Source organism: Lissotriton vulgaris, chromosome 7 (assembly GCF_964263255.1).
Source record: "Lissotriton vulgaris chromosome 7, aLisVul1.2, whole genome shotgun sequence".
Classification (NCBI taxonomy): domain Eukaryota; kingdom Metazoa; phylum Chordata; class Amphibia; order Caudata; family Salamandridae; genus Lissotriton; species Lissotriton vulgaris.
In genome coordinates, this window is record NC_141695.1 from 893955828 (window position 1) to 893966989 (window position 11162).

Here is an 11162-nt window from a genome sequence, read left to right on the forward strand (position 1 = left end):
TTCAATTTTTTCGCAAAGTTCAGGGCAGCAATCAAGTTAAGAATGACGTTCAGAAAGCAAATACTAAATAAGAATGATAAAGATGTTCTTCATATTCACAATGTGTTTTACACTAATGATGTTTTTATATTGAAGACGGCTGTTTCCTTTCACAAGCTAGTGCAGGCCGGGTTATGTAGTCCATAAGGAAGTATCAGTAGTTTCAGTTGATCAGGTGGTCCGTCAACGAGGGGTGGAGCAGTTAGAGTCATAATGGAGTTTGGAAACGTGGCCAAACACATGAGAATCTGATGGTCGCAGGAAGCACTCGCTGAGCGACCTTACGAAAATGAGTTAGCAGGTATAGCGGCAAGTTTAATCATTTTGAATGCAGTTGTGTGCGCGCAATGAAAAATATGGCTCAGGCAAATGATATAAAAACTTGTGTAGCTTTTGCACGTACTGAAAGGGAGGGGGAATTTGTGAAAGGGGTAAGCACAAAGTGGATTTGAACTGCGCTGGATTAGGAGTTTAATACTTGCTAATTGCTCGAATTTGTTGAAATGAAAGTGATTCAGTAAAAAAACGCTATAATGAATGTTAAGCACGCTTCACTTGACTAGAGGGTTTGAGCATAAAACTGCTGGGGACAATGAGTAATATCCGTATTTATTGGATAATGTCACGTTGTAGAGCCTGCTTGGTGGATTCATGAAGATGAGTCATTATTTTAGTATTTTTTAATTCAGAAAATGGAGTCGAATTTCTGTTAAGTGTAAATGTAGATTCTTGTACACACTGTGAAAAACGCTATTCATTTGATAATGACGATTGTTTTCTGTAATTGATTTTGTAGTGACCCCTGACGAAGGGCTGATGCTACAGCCCGAAATGCATTGGGTTTGAAATAAAAAGATGCTGCTTAGAACTACCTGTTGTCATTTTGGATCATATTTATGAAGAAGTCCGGATGGGCACACGCAAATATGAAAAGCCTCCAAAATACATTATGCTATGGATGTGGCGAAAATGGAAAATTTTGAAAAGACTGTTTATTATTGGATTAACTTGGAGAAATGTGTAACGCTATAAAGATTGTGTTGGATAGTTTATCCAGTGTTTGCAGTGCACCAGGGAGTGGAGCGTAGTTTCTGCGCTCCCCACATTCATATTTAATTCCCAAAAAAGGCACCACAGAGCATGTCAGGCGGCCCATTACCCTATTCGATGCTGCGCAGGTAACAGGAGACCCGATGTCATTAACACTACTAGACGCTGAAAAAGCACCTGGCGGTTCCTGTGGGCAGTAATTGGTAGGATGGGGTTTGGGCCAAGACTCACCCAGGCAGGACGGGCCTTATACCTAAAACCCACGGCGTGTGTTTTCATCAACGGGCGGCTCACTGACCCAATTGACATCTCTCGGGGCACTCAGCAGGGCTGCCCCATCTCCCCCATGCTTTTCTCCCTTTACATCGATCCATTCATTAAACAAATCGAAAGGAACCCTGCCTTCATTGCCATCAACACTCACGATAGTAGCACCAAGATTAAGGCCTACGCCGATGATCTGGCCATAAACTTCCCTTACCCAGAGAGTGCCATACTGGCCCTGGAGATAGAGGCACGAACATTTGGGAGATTATCGAGCTACGCCCTGAACAACAAGAAAACATAGATTATCATAAACAGGGAAATCACCCGGGTAGATGCTAGGGTAGTGCCAAAAGCTAAATACCTGGGGGTTATCATATCTGCCAACATCAAAGAAATAGTCTCAGAAAATGTAATCCCTCTTGCAGCTGACACCAAGAAAGCTCTTAAACAAATTGACAACCTCCACCTGACCCTGGTTGGCAGATGTAACACAATTAAAATGACATATTTTCCTAAACTTCTTCACTTCTTCCGCACCATACCCCTGGAATTTAGCAAAACCCACTTGCAGAAATTCCAGCAAATATTCACACAGTTTATCTGGGCCTATTCACGACCCAGGCAGGCCTTAAGGCAACTGTCTCATCCCAGAGAGCGGGGTGGGTGGGCCTTTCCCAACATCTCTCTATATTACTGGGCCTCAATCATGCAATATAGCACTGAACTTGTGAAGGAACTTCTCCCCTCACATTCTTATGGGCTGGCCTCACCCTTTGAGATCTTACTGTGCGCTGAACACCGGGGCTGTCTCCTGCTCCAGACCTCATTTGGATACTTCAAGCGTGTGAGATTCAAGACCTTAATGAACTCCTACAAGGTCTTCCGCAATATCCGCAGGTTATTTGGGCTGGGTAGATTTAACTTTTACTCTCCAATTATGACAAATAGTAACCTCCACGCTATCTTTGGTAGGGCCTATCTCTCAGACTTGTAGAAGGTAAGCATCACGAAACTGGGGGACCTCATTACCAGCGACGGAATTAAGTCCTTTGCAGACTTACAGTCCAAACATGGCTTGAAAAGCCAAGATGCCTTCAAGTACCTCTCCATACGTGACTTCCTCTAGAAAAGATGGGGGCAATTCAGGGTTCTCTGAAGGCGAATTGTTTAACACCCTGCACAATATTGCTATTCCTCGAATAAGCCTCCTATGCAGCATGTTAAATAAACAAACCCCAGACGACTTGCCTAAAATAGCTGACAAATGGCTTTCCAAACTTGAATCCCCTCATAACACTTTCTTCAACTCACTAGCACTCTCTCAAAACATCTTGCTGTCAGCCAAATTGCAGGCACAACACTTCAAAACCATTTTTTTCTTATATATCACACCCAGCCAAATTGCCAAATGGGGAACCGGTAGAGGCACATTGTGCCCCCGATGCTCCGAATATGGGGCCGACTCTGTCCACATCTTTGCAACCTGCCCCAAACTTGCCTCAACTCTCCTTAAGATCCAGGACCCAAAGCACTGTGCTAACATCCACAGGTATTCTACTAGGGACCCAGCAGGTAGAGATTAGGAATATAAATGGGGGCTTAATTTTCATTGCCATGGCAGTCTGGAGGTTATGTGTCACCTCTGCTTGGTTAGACCCAGACCCCTCTCCATTCTCTCAGTGGCTGGCCAGGCTAATGGCTACATATAATCTAGAGAGAGCTGTATACGCTCAGAAAGGCCTTAGAATGCGGAAAAGGGGTCTGGACATCTGGGATGTTCTAACGTCCTGGCTCAAGCAGTCGGAATAGCTCTGCCTCTTTTCTCTCCTTTGTATACTTTTACCCTCTTTTTTCTTGATATCCTCGCCAAAAACTTCTCTTATATTGTTTCTTCCTCTTTTATATTGCCTTCTTTGATGTAATAGTGCCATTCACTTGTTGCCTTTTTCTCTTCTCTTTCACAAACAAAAGGAAATATTCAAGTTTTAAGCAGTCGTCTAAAGTGTATAGACTCTGAATACTTCAAATGCTGGCTGGTAGTGAGCTCCAGATGTTGGCAGGTTTTACTGAGAAAGCAGCACCTCCTACAGATTTCCTATGGTAAAGTGGAATGATGATAAGCGGTGCAAGCCTGGAGCACAATGTCCTGATTTGTTAAAACTGCTTGAATTTACCTTCTAGGTATAGTGGTCCTTTTCATTGGAGGCTTTGTGAACAAAGCAAAGTGCCTTGAACATTGCCCATCTATCTATAGATTTCCAGGGGAGTGACTGCAAGCCTTGAGTCATGTGTTCTCTTGGGTGAAGGCAGGGAACAAGTCTTGCAGCAACATTTTGGATAAATTGTATTTCGCATATGATGAAGGCAGGTGTGCCAAGGTATAAGCTGTCAGCACATTCAAACTTGGAGATTATGAGTGTGAGGATTGTTTGTAGTTTCTGTTGGTACCCAAGGAATGGGAGGATGCAACATACTGTTTGCATTGTGTAAAGGGAATTCTGTTTTACGTTTTTAACATGTGGTATCAAATATAGGTCTGAATCAAAGGTTGCCATTAGGTTTCTTACTTCTCTTGACATTGTTGGAGGGACTCATGTTCCTTAGGCCATACAGAGGTAGCCCGGTATTTTCGTCCGCAAGGCATACGCTCTGTCTATGTGGTATTTAGCTTTAGAAGGTTAGTCATCATCCATGTGTTTATGGCCCAAGGCAGTCATCAAGTTGCAGAAGTCTTCCAGACCATCATTTTGTAAAATTTGGATGTCATGTTCATGATTGCAACATCTGAGGTTGAATGATTTAATCAGGTTTAGTAAGTGGGTTGGGTAGATGTTGAATAATAGAGGAAATATGATGGACCCCTGTGGGACACCACAGTGTTATGTGTGGGAAACTGATATAAAAGGTAGTACCAACACTTTAACTTTCACTAATATGAGGCCAAGAATTCAGTAGGCATTAGCAGAACTGCAGTCTCACCTTTCATATATAGTATGTCAAACAAGAATTTGCGGCTTGAAGAGATTGCACAACTGTACAGGACATTGAGTCATGTTGTTTTCCAATAACTTTCACAATATTTCCTATTATTGATACATAAGTGGTTGTCAGTACCTAAACCTACCAGTCATCTGAAGCAATGTCCAATCAGGAAACTCCCTATTCCAATATGGCATGGTGCTTTGATTAGGCTTTTGTGCTGGGGCAGAGTTATCAGAAGTCAGGCACGACTTACATTTGACTGGCATTAGCCCACACTGGCCTGTTTTGAAAAATAGCCTGGCGAGATAATGCATCTGCTCTAGAGATTGTTATTCTGTTTGCAGGACTCAGTTTGTGGGTTAATGTGCCTGCTGCAAAGGGAGGTAAATACCCTATCTAGCAGTAGTGTGAATCTGAAATGACCCACTACAGCCTGCCATGTCATAAAGGGCTGCCAAGAGAGACTATCTTTCAAAACTTGTGTTATATCTAGATAACCGTGCCAGGCTCAACACACTGAGGATTCATCTCTTTGAACCAAATATTGTGGAATCCATAATCAGGGCATTTGAGGCTGAAAGCATTTGTAATATAATTGACCTCTCACAGTATAAAAGGCGAGGGCTAGAAAACCACACTTCCTAGCAACATTGTAAGTTGATAGTTTTTCTGATCTTCAGTGGAGTTCGTCATCTGGATCCTCCCTTGCTCACGTTTGTTGTCTTCTTCACATCCCTTCCCTTGACCTAGGGCCTGACTTAGATCTCGGTGGATGGAATACTGCATCACAAATGGGACGGATATCTCATCCACTGTATTACGATCTTCGTAGGATATCATGGGATTGTAACATGGTGGACAGGACATCCGTCCCGTTTGTGATGGCGTATTCCCCTATGCCAAGATCTAAATCAGGCCCTTAGTTCTGACAGGGATTGGTATTTGTTTCTGGTTGATTGTGCATCATTTCTGTAACTAGTTGTTTCCTGTGGGAACAGTCTCCTTCACTTCATGTAGGCCAGCAGTCCCCAGCCTATGCAGGAAGTGAGTAATATTCAAATGTATTTTTCACTGAATAGGGCATTGTTTTTCTTTATCAGTTCTATCAACTCCGTTACCACTTCCTGAATGTGTTTCCACGTACTGCAGCATCCCATCTTCTTGTGTTGTATTTCCCATTTGCTAAATGATTTGTTCTCCTATGACTCTGCGACATCACTTTCCATGGGTATTGTGTGTACATATTGTGCCAAGGGGTTATGGTCCTGCTCGGAACCTAGGAGTTATCTGCAGTGCTTTATTCCCATATCCTTGATTCCTGAAATGGTGGTGGTTGCCTCAGCAAAACATTTCTGCCTCTGGTCCTGCCCATTCACTACTGCATGCTGTAGTCCTGATGAGGAACCGCAAAATGACACTGAGGACACTGAGGACCATGTTCACTAACAGCCTCTGCAGTTGTGTTGGAGGCATTGCAGTTGTGGCGGTGGTTCCACTCTCGTGGCAGACCTCCATACAGCAGTTTCCCATTGCGGAGGTCCCGTCACGAGAGCGGACCCCCTGCAGCGACTGTGATGACTCTGCCATGACTATGGAGGCCATTTGTGAATCAGACCCTCAATGGGTACCCACCAGAATGAGCATATGTATAGTGGCCAAGATCATGATTTAGGGTGGTAGCTGTTCCTAAAGAGAAGAGTTATATATAGTGTGTATAAAGCACAAGGTTGGAGGGTGATGGGCGGCTTCCCTATAGGGAAGTTATGCCCTCACACTCCTGTCAGAGTGTCATGCTTCATCATCGGACTTTGCTCCTCATGGGGTTGGTGCTTCAGTACACCACAGGCCCTGCAAGAGGGCACTTTGGCAAAGATCTTTTGATATAGCCACAATTATGAGTAGTTAAAAATACCTAAGGGGTACCCTACAATGGATTTAATGGAGGGTCTCCTTGGTATGGATAAAAAGAATGTGGGCAGATTGTCCTTCTAACTAAGAAGACCATAGATCCCACACCCGACCCTGATGAAGGGTAGGGTTATACTTCACTGGTCCTGAAGAAACACCACGAATCCGTCCTGGACAATAAAGGCGTGTACTTTTAAGTTTTACATGTCCTGGTTGTTAAAAACTCCCAACTTTGTTTTTCAGTAGGACATGCACTTTACTACTACTAACCAATGCTAATGTGCTTGTGCTCACTCCCGAAACATAGTTTGATTAGTATATACCTACTTGGCATAGTTAATTTGCATTAAGTCCCTTGTAGAGTGGTATACCGTATGCCCAGAGCAATGGCATAACAAAACTTGAGGGGGCTCCCTCCCAAGTACAATGAGGGGGCCCCCATGCTCCGGACCCAGTCAGGAGCTCTAAGACTCACCTGAGCTCAGTGCCGCTGGGGGCCACACGGAGCTGTGGGCTGTGGAGGCTATTGTTATGCCAATGGCCTAGGGCCTATAACTTATATATTGCTATTAGGCGGCAGCACTTGTTGTGCCACCCATCTAAATAGTCCTCTGAATCTTGTCCCAGGCCTGCCATTGCAGCCTGAAGGTAATGTTCCCTTGCCACCCTTCTTAATGCAATTATCTCTGACCACTCCTTGCTTGACATGTGGAGACACACCAATCCAGATCGCTGTGAAGGCACTTGCATGTCTGGTTCATGGGGGGTGCTGGTCCCGTCTGGACCTTTGGCTCGCCATTTGTGATGCTGCCTCATGGGTTACATCCGTAGATCATATGCCTCGCACCCTTTCCGACCAGGCTCCCACTCTCCACGGGCTGCATGTTTGCTTGGAGGCTACCTCCGCAGGCTCTCTGGGATGTAATCTTCCAGGAGGAGATCCGTACTGCTATTGTCAATTATTTTGAGCTGAATGTCGGCACGGTTGAGTTCCCCTTCTACCCTCTGGGAGGGCTTTAAGGTAGTAATCCGGGGAGAGTGTATTTCCAAACAATCCGGAGTGCTGCGTTCTCTTCATGGCAACCTTGAGTGCCTCGAGACTGAAATTAAGGCTTTGGACCTTCAAAAATCCCTCAACCCACTGCCCAAAACTCTAGCCCAGATTTGAGCTAAACTTTCTGAGTTCCAGGAAGAGGTAGATAGAGAACTGGCATTTCTAGGCAAGGTGGCGAAGGCTCGTGGCTGTGGAGAAGGTGACCGCCCCGGAAAGACCCTTGCCAACTTACTCAGGCACCCCCACGCTTCCTCCTATGTCACTGCCCTACAGAGTGGACTCACTGACAGAATTACTTCCCCTTCGGATATCATCGCCTACAGGTGCGGTGCCCTCCCGCGAGCTATTTGACCAATATTTCGACACCCTTGAACTCCTGTGGTTGGGTAATGCACACTGGGAGTACCTGGATGAACCATTCACCCAGGAGGAGCTACTGGCTATTATCTCAGGACTTCCCGGGGACAAAGACCCCGGCTCTGATGGCCTCACTCCGGCCTTTTACATGCAATACGCGCCCCTCCTGGTTCCTCACCTAGCTGCCATGTAAAAGGATTCTCTAGAGTGCGTGTGCCTCCCCCCTTCCCTTCGGGAAGCCATGCTCATCCTTCCCCTAAAGCCCGACAAATCTCCTAAGCTGTGCGACTCCTACCGCCCTTTGTCCCTCATTAATAAAATCTATGCTAAACTACTGGCCACTCGTCTTCTTTCCCTAATGTCGCTGATCGCGCGTCCTGAACAATCTGGATTCATCCCCAGGCACGCCACGTCACATAATCTTCGGACCATCTTTGCTGTGCTTCACCAGATAAGCCCCTCTCTTCCTGAGGTTGTGGCAATTTTAGATGCTACTAAAGCTTTTGACACCCTTGAATGGTCTTACCTCTTCTACCTCCTCCCTCGCCTGGGCTTCAGTCCGGGCTTTGTGCGCAGTATCCAGCTTCTCTACACCCTCCCTACGGCCTGCATCCACATCAAGGGACATGTCACGTAGCCTTTTTCCATCTCGAGGAGCACTAGGCAAGGGTGCCCTCTTTGCCCCTTGCTTTTTGCCATCAGTATGGAACCTCTCGCCGCATGGCTCTGGCAACACCACACTCAGCACGCCCTTGGCTTTGCGGCCCGGGCCCTGGTTGTATCTATGTATGTGGGTGACATCACGCTTTACATCCGTAATCCGCAAGATAATCTCAGCCCTATGACAAGGGGGGTTCTGTGATTTGGGGGCCTCTCCAGCATCCAGGTCAACTGGAGTAAGTCTAATCTTTTTCCTCTTACCGACGCTACTAAACCCTTCACCACAGACTACCCTTTTGTCTGGGCATCCGGCCCCACCAGATACCTCAGTATCTGGCTTAGTAGTGACGTTGATGAGCTCTGGCGCTCTAATATTGGACGCGCTATGAATTGGTTGGATTCCAAGCTACTGGTTTGGCAAAAACGTCCTCTGTTGCTGGCGGGACGCATTGCAATAGCAAAAATGGTCGTCCTCCCGAAATCTTTATATCTTTTTTTAAACATCCTACTAACCTCATACTTTTTACGCAAACCAAATTCACATATCATCGTGCTGGTATGGGCTGGCCAGCAACCCAGAATCCCAGAATAGCTTACAACATTCTCACACTTCCCCTGTCCCTTGGGGGCATGGGTGCTCCTGACTTTCACCTATATGCGCTCTGCACCCAAGCTAGCTTTCTTCACTTCTGGCTCCACCCCCTTCCAACCCCATGTTGCTGTCGAAGCTGATCTTGCTGCCCCATGGCCACTCCAGACCGCACTATTTACTGCTCCTAGGTTTCTGCGCGGTGAAGTAGACACGGCGGGATGTCTGTGCTGGGCCTGGAACAGACTCCGGAGACTGGTTGGCCTATCTACACTTTATGCTCCTTCCATGCCGCTAGCTTGTAACCCGGCGTTTCTTCCCCTCCAAACGTCCGGCATGGTTAAACGCGCTGCATCGTTAGGCCTCACCACTATTGCTGACCCTGCCAATACTTTCGTCGCCCTTCCCGAAGATGCTGGGCCGCAAGATCGGCTCCTCTACTACCAAATCCGAGTTATCTGTAGAGAAGTCCACTCGTTTTTTAACCCTCCACTGAAGCTTGCTGCCCTCGAGTTGGTATACTCTTCTAGCTCCACTAAGAAGTTAGTCACCAGGCTCTATGCTCTTTCGCTTGCTGCTTTTCCTGCTAGCACTGACAGAGCCCGCACAGCGTGGAGTGAGGACCTTGGCAGAGATCTCCCCCAAGATGTTTGGCTGTATTGCTGCAATCAGATAAAGCGCTTGTTGCCTAACTATTGCTTATATCGTACCCCCGCTTCACTGCATAGAATAGGGCTCCTCACAAGCGATAGGTGTGTGCGCTGCTCTGCTTCCACTGCCTACTTCTCGCACCTGGCTTGGCTGTGCCCAAAGGTCTCCACCTACAGGCAGATTGTATGTACGGCCATTAGTGATACCACCTTTGTGAGTATAGACCCTGATCCGTTGGGGTGTCTCCTTGGGTATGTCAAGCATCTACGTAACACTAGTCGCAATCTGACCGCCATGCTTCTAGTCCTTGCCAAATGCAGCGTTTCACTTTACCGAGGGCGCAGACCGGCACCTACAGTGCCTGGTTGGCTAAACGACGCTACCCATTGCCAGACGTTAATGGGTGAATTTTGGGACCTGATGCCCGCTGCTAGCCGACCCCCGGACATCTGAGCCGTCCTCATTTCCTACTTACAGAGCTTAACCACCGGAGTCAGTCCCTTACCTGGTTCCCCCAGCACTATTCGTGCCTGAAATGTGCCGTTTTAGGTTTTGCCTGTCGAAAGCTGCGCAAGCAGCGTTTCGCGTAGAAGAAATCTAATGATAGAACAGTATGGGGGACTTGAACCCGCCCCTTCTTCCATTGGCTAGCTCCATAAATGGAGGCTAGCCATTGGAAGATATTGTTGTCAATCACTTTTTCCCGGTCAGAACGCGAATCGTGGGCGTTTCTGACTCTTTTTTTAAGTCCCTGCCCTTGTTGCCGTGTGTCCCAGGCCACGCTGTGATTGGCTGCCGGCCCGGGACACCCCCGTGACGTCATTCCCCGGGCCGCGCTGTGATTGGCTGCCGGCCAGGGACCTGACTTGTTATTTTTGTTTTGGTTGCCACCCTTCCTGACCTTGTGCTTGCTGTTGTAACCGCCCCATTCAGCCCCTGGAGCTCCATATCCATCCTCCCTGTCTTGTTTGTAACGGCCTACCCGCACAAAACAGATGTAGGCGGAATGTAAACATGATCAATGGCCCACAAGCAGCTTGTATAGGGGAGAAGTATAAATTCTGGGTTCCGATTGGAGCCTCAAGCTGTGACACAGTCTCGCAAATCAGACCTCGAAGAAAAGGTAACTAAAATTAAAGAACACACCAGCTCTCCACCATGCATATATCCTCGATAAACAAACATCGCATTGCTAACTCTCTCTTCTTCGACTTTGAGAGTAAGTTTTTACGTGACGCATTGTGCCATTGTCTCCGTGGTGCCATGTCGGCGCTATAAAACAGAAATACACACCCAAAAAACAAGATTCTTTCTAGATATTATGTGTTATGTCCAAAGCAAATGTATCCAGTCTCCCTCTGCCAAGCGGCCACGAGATGGCGCTGCCCCATGACCAGGAGATGGCCTTCTGTTGTTTCCCCATAGACTGTACGCTGCTCGCTCGCCCGCCGCCTCGTGTTTACTGCGTTTTTTTATGAGAATCGTGGAGGACGGGCGGGTAAAGCTTTAGTTTTATGGCAAATGATGCTAAAGAGCAAAATATTGATAAATGTTGGCCCATCTCCTATTCAGGATCACAACCTAGTTTACTTTGACTGGTGTATT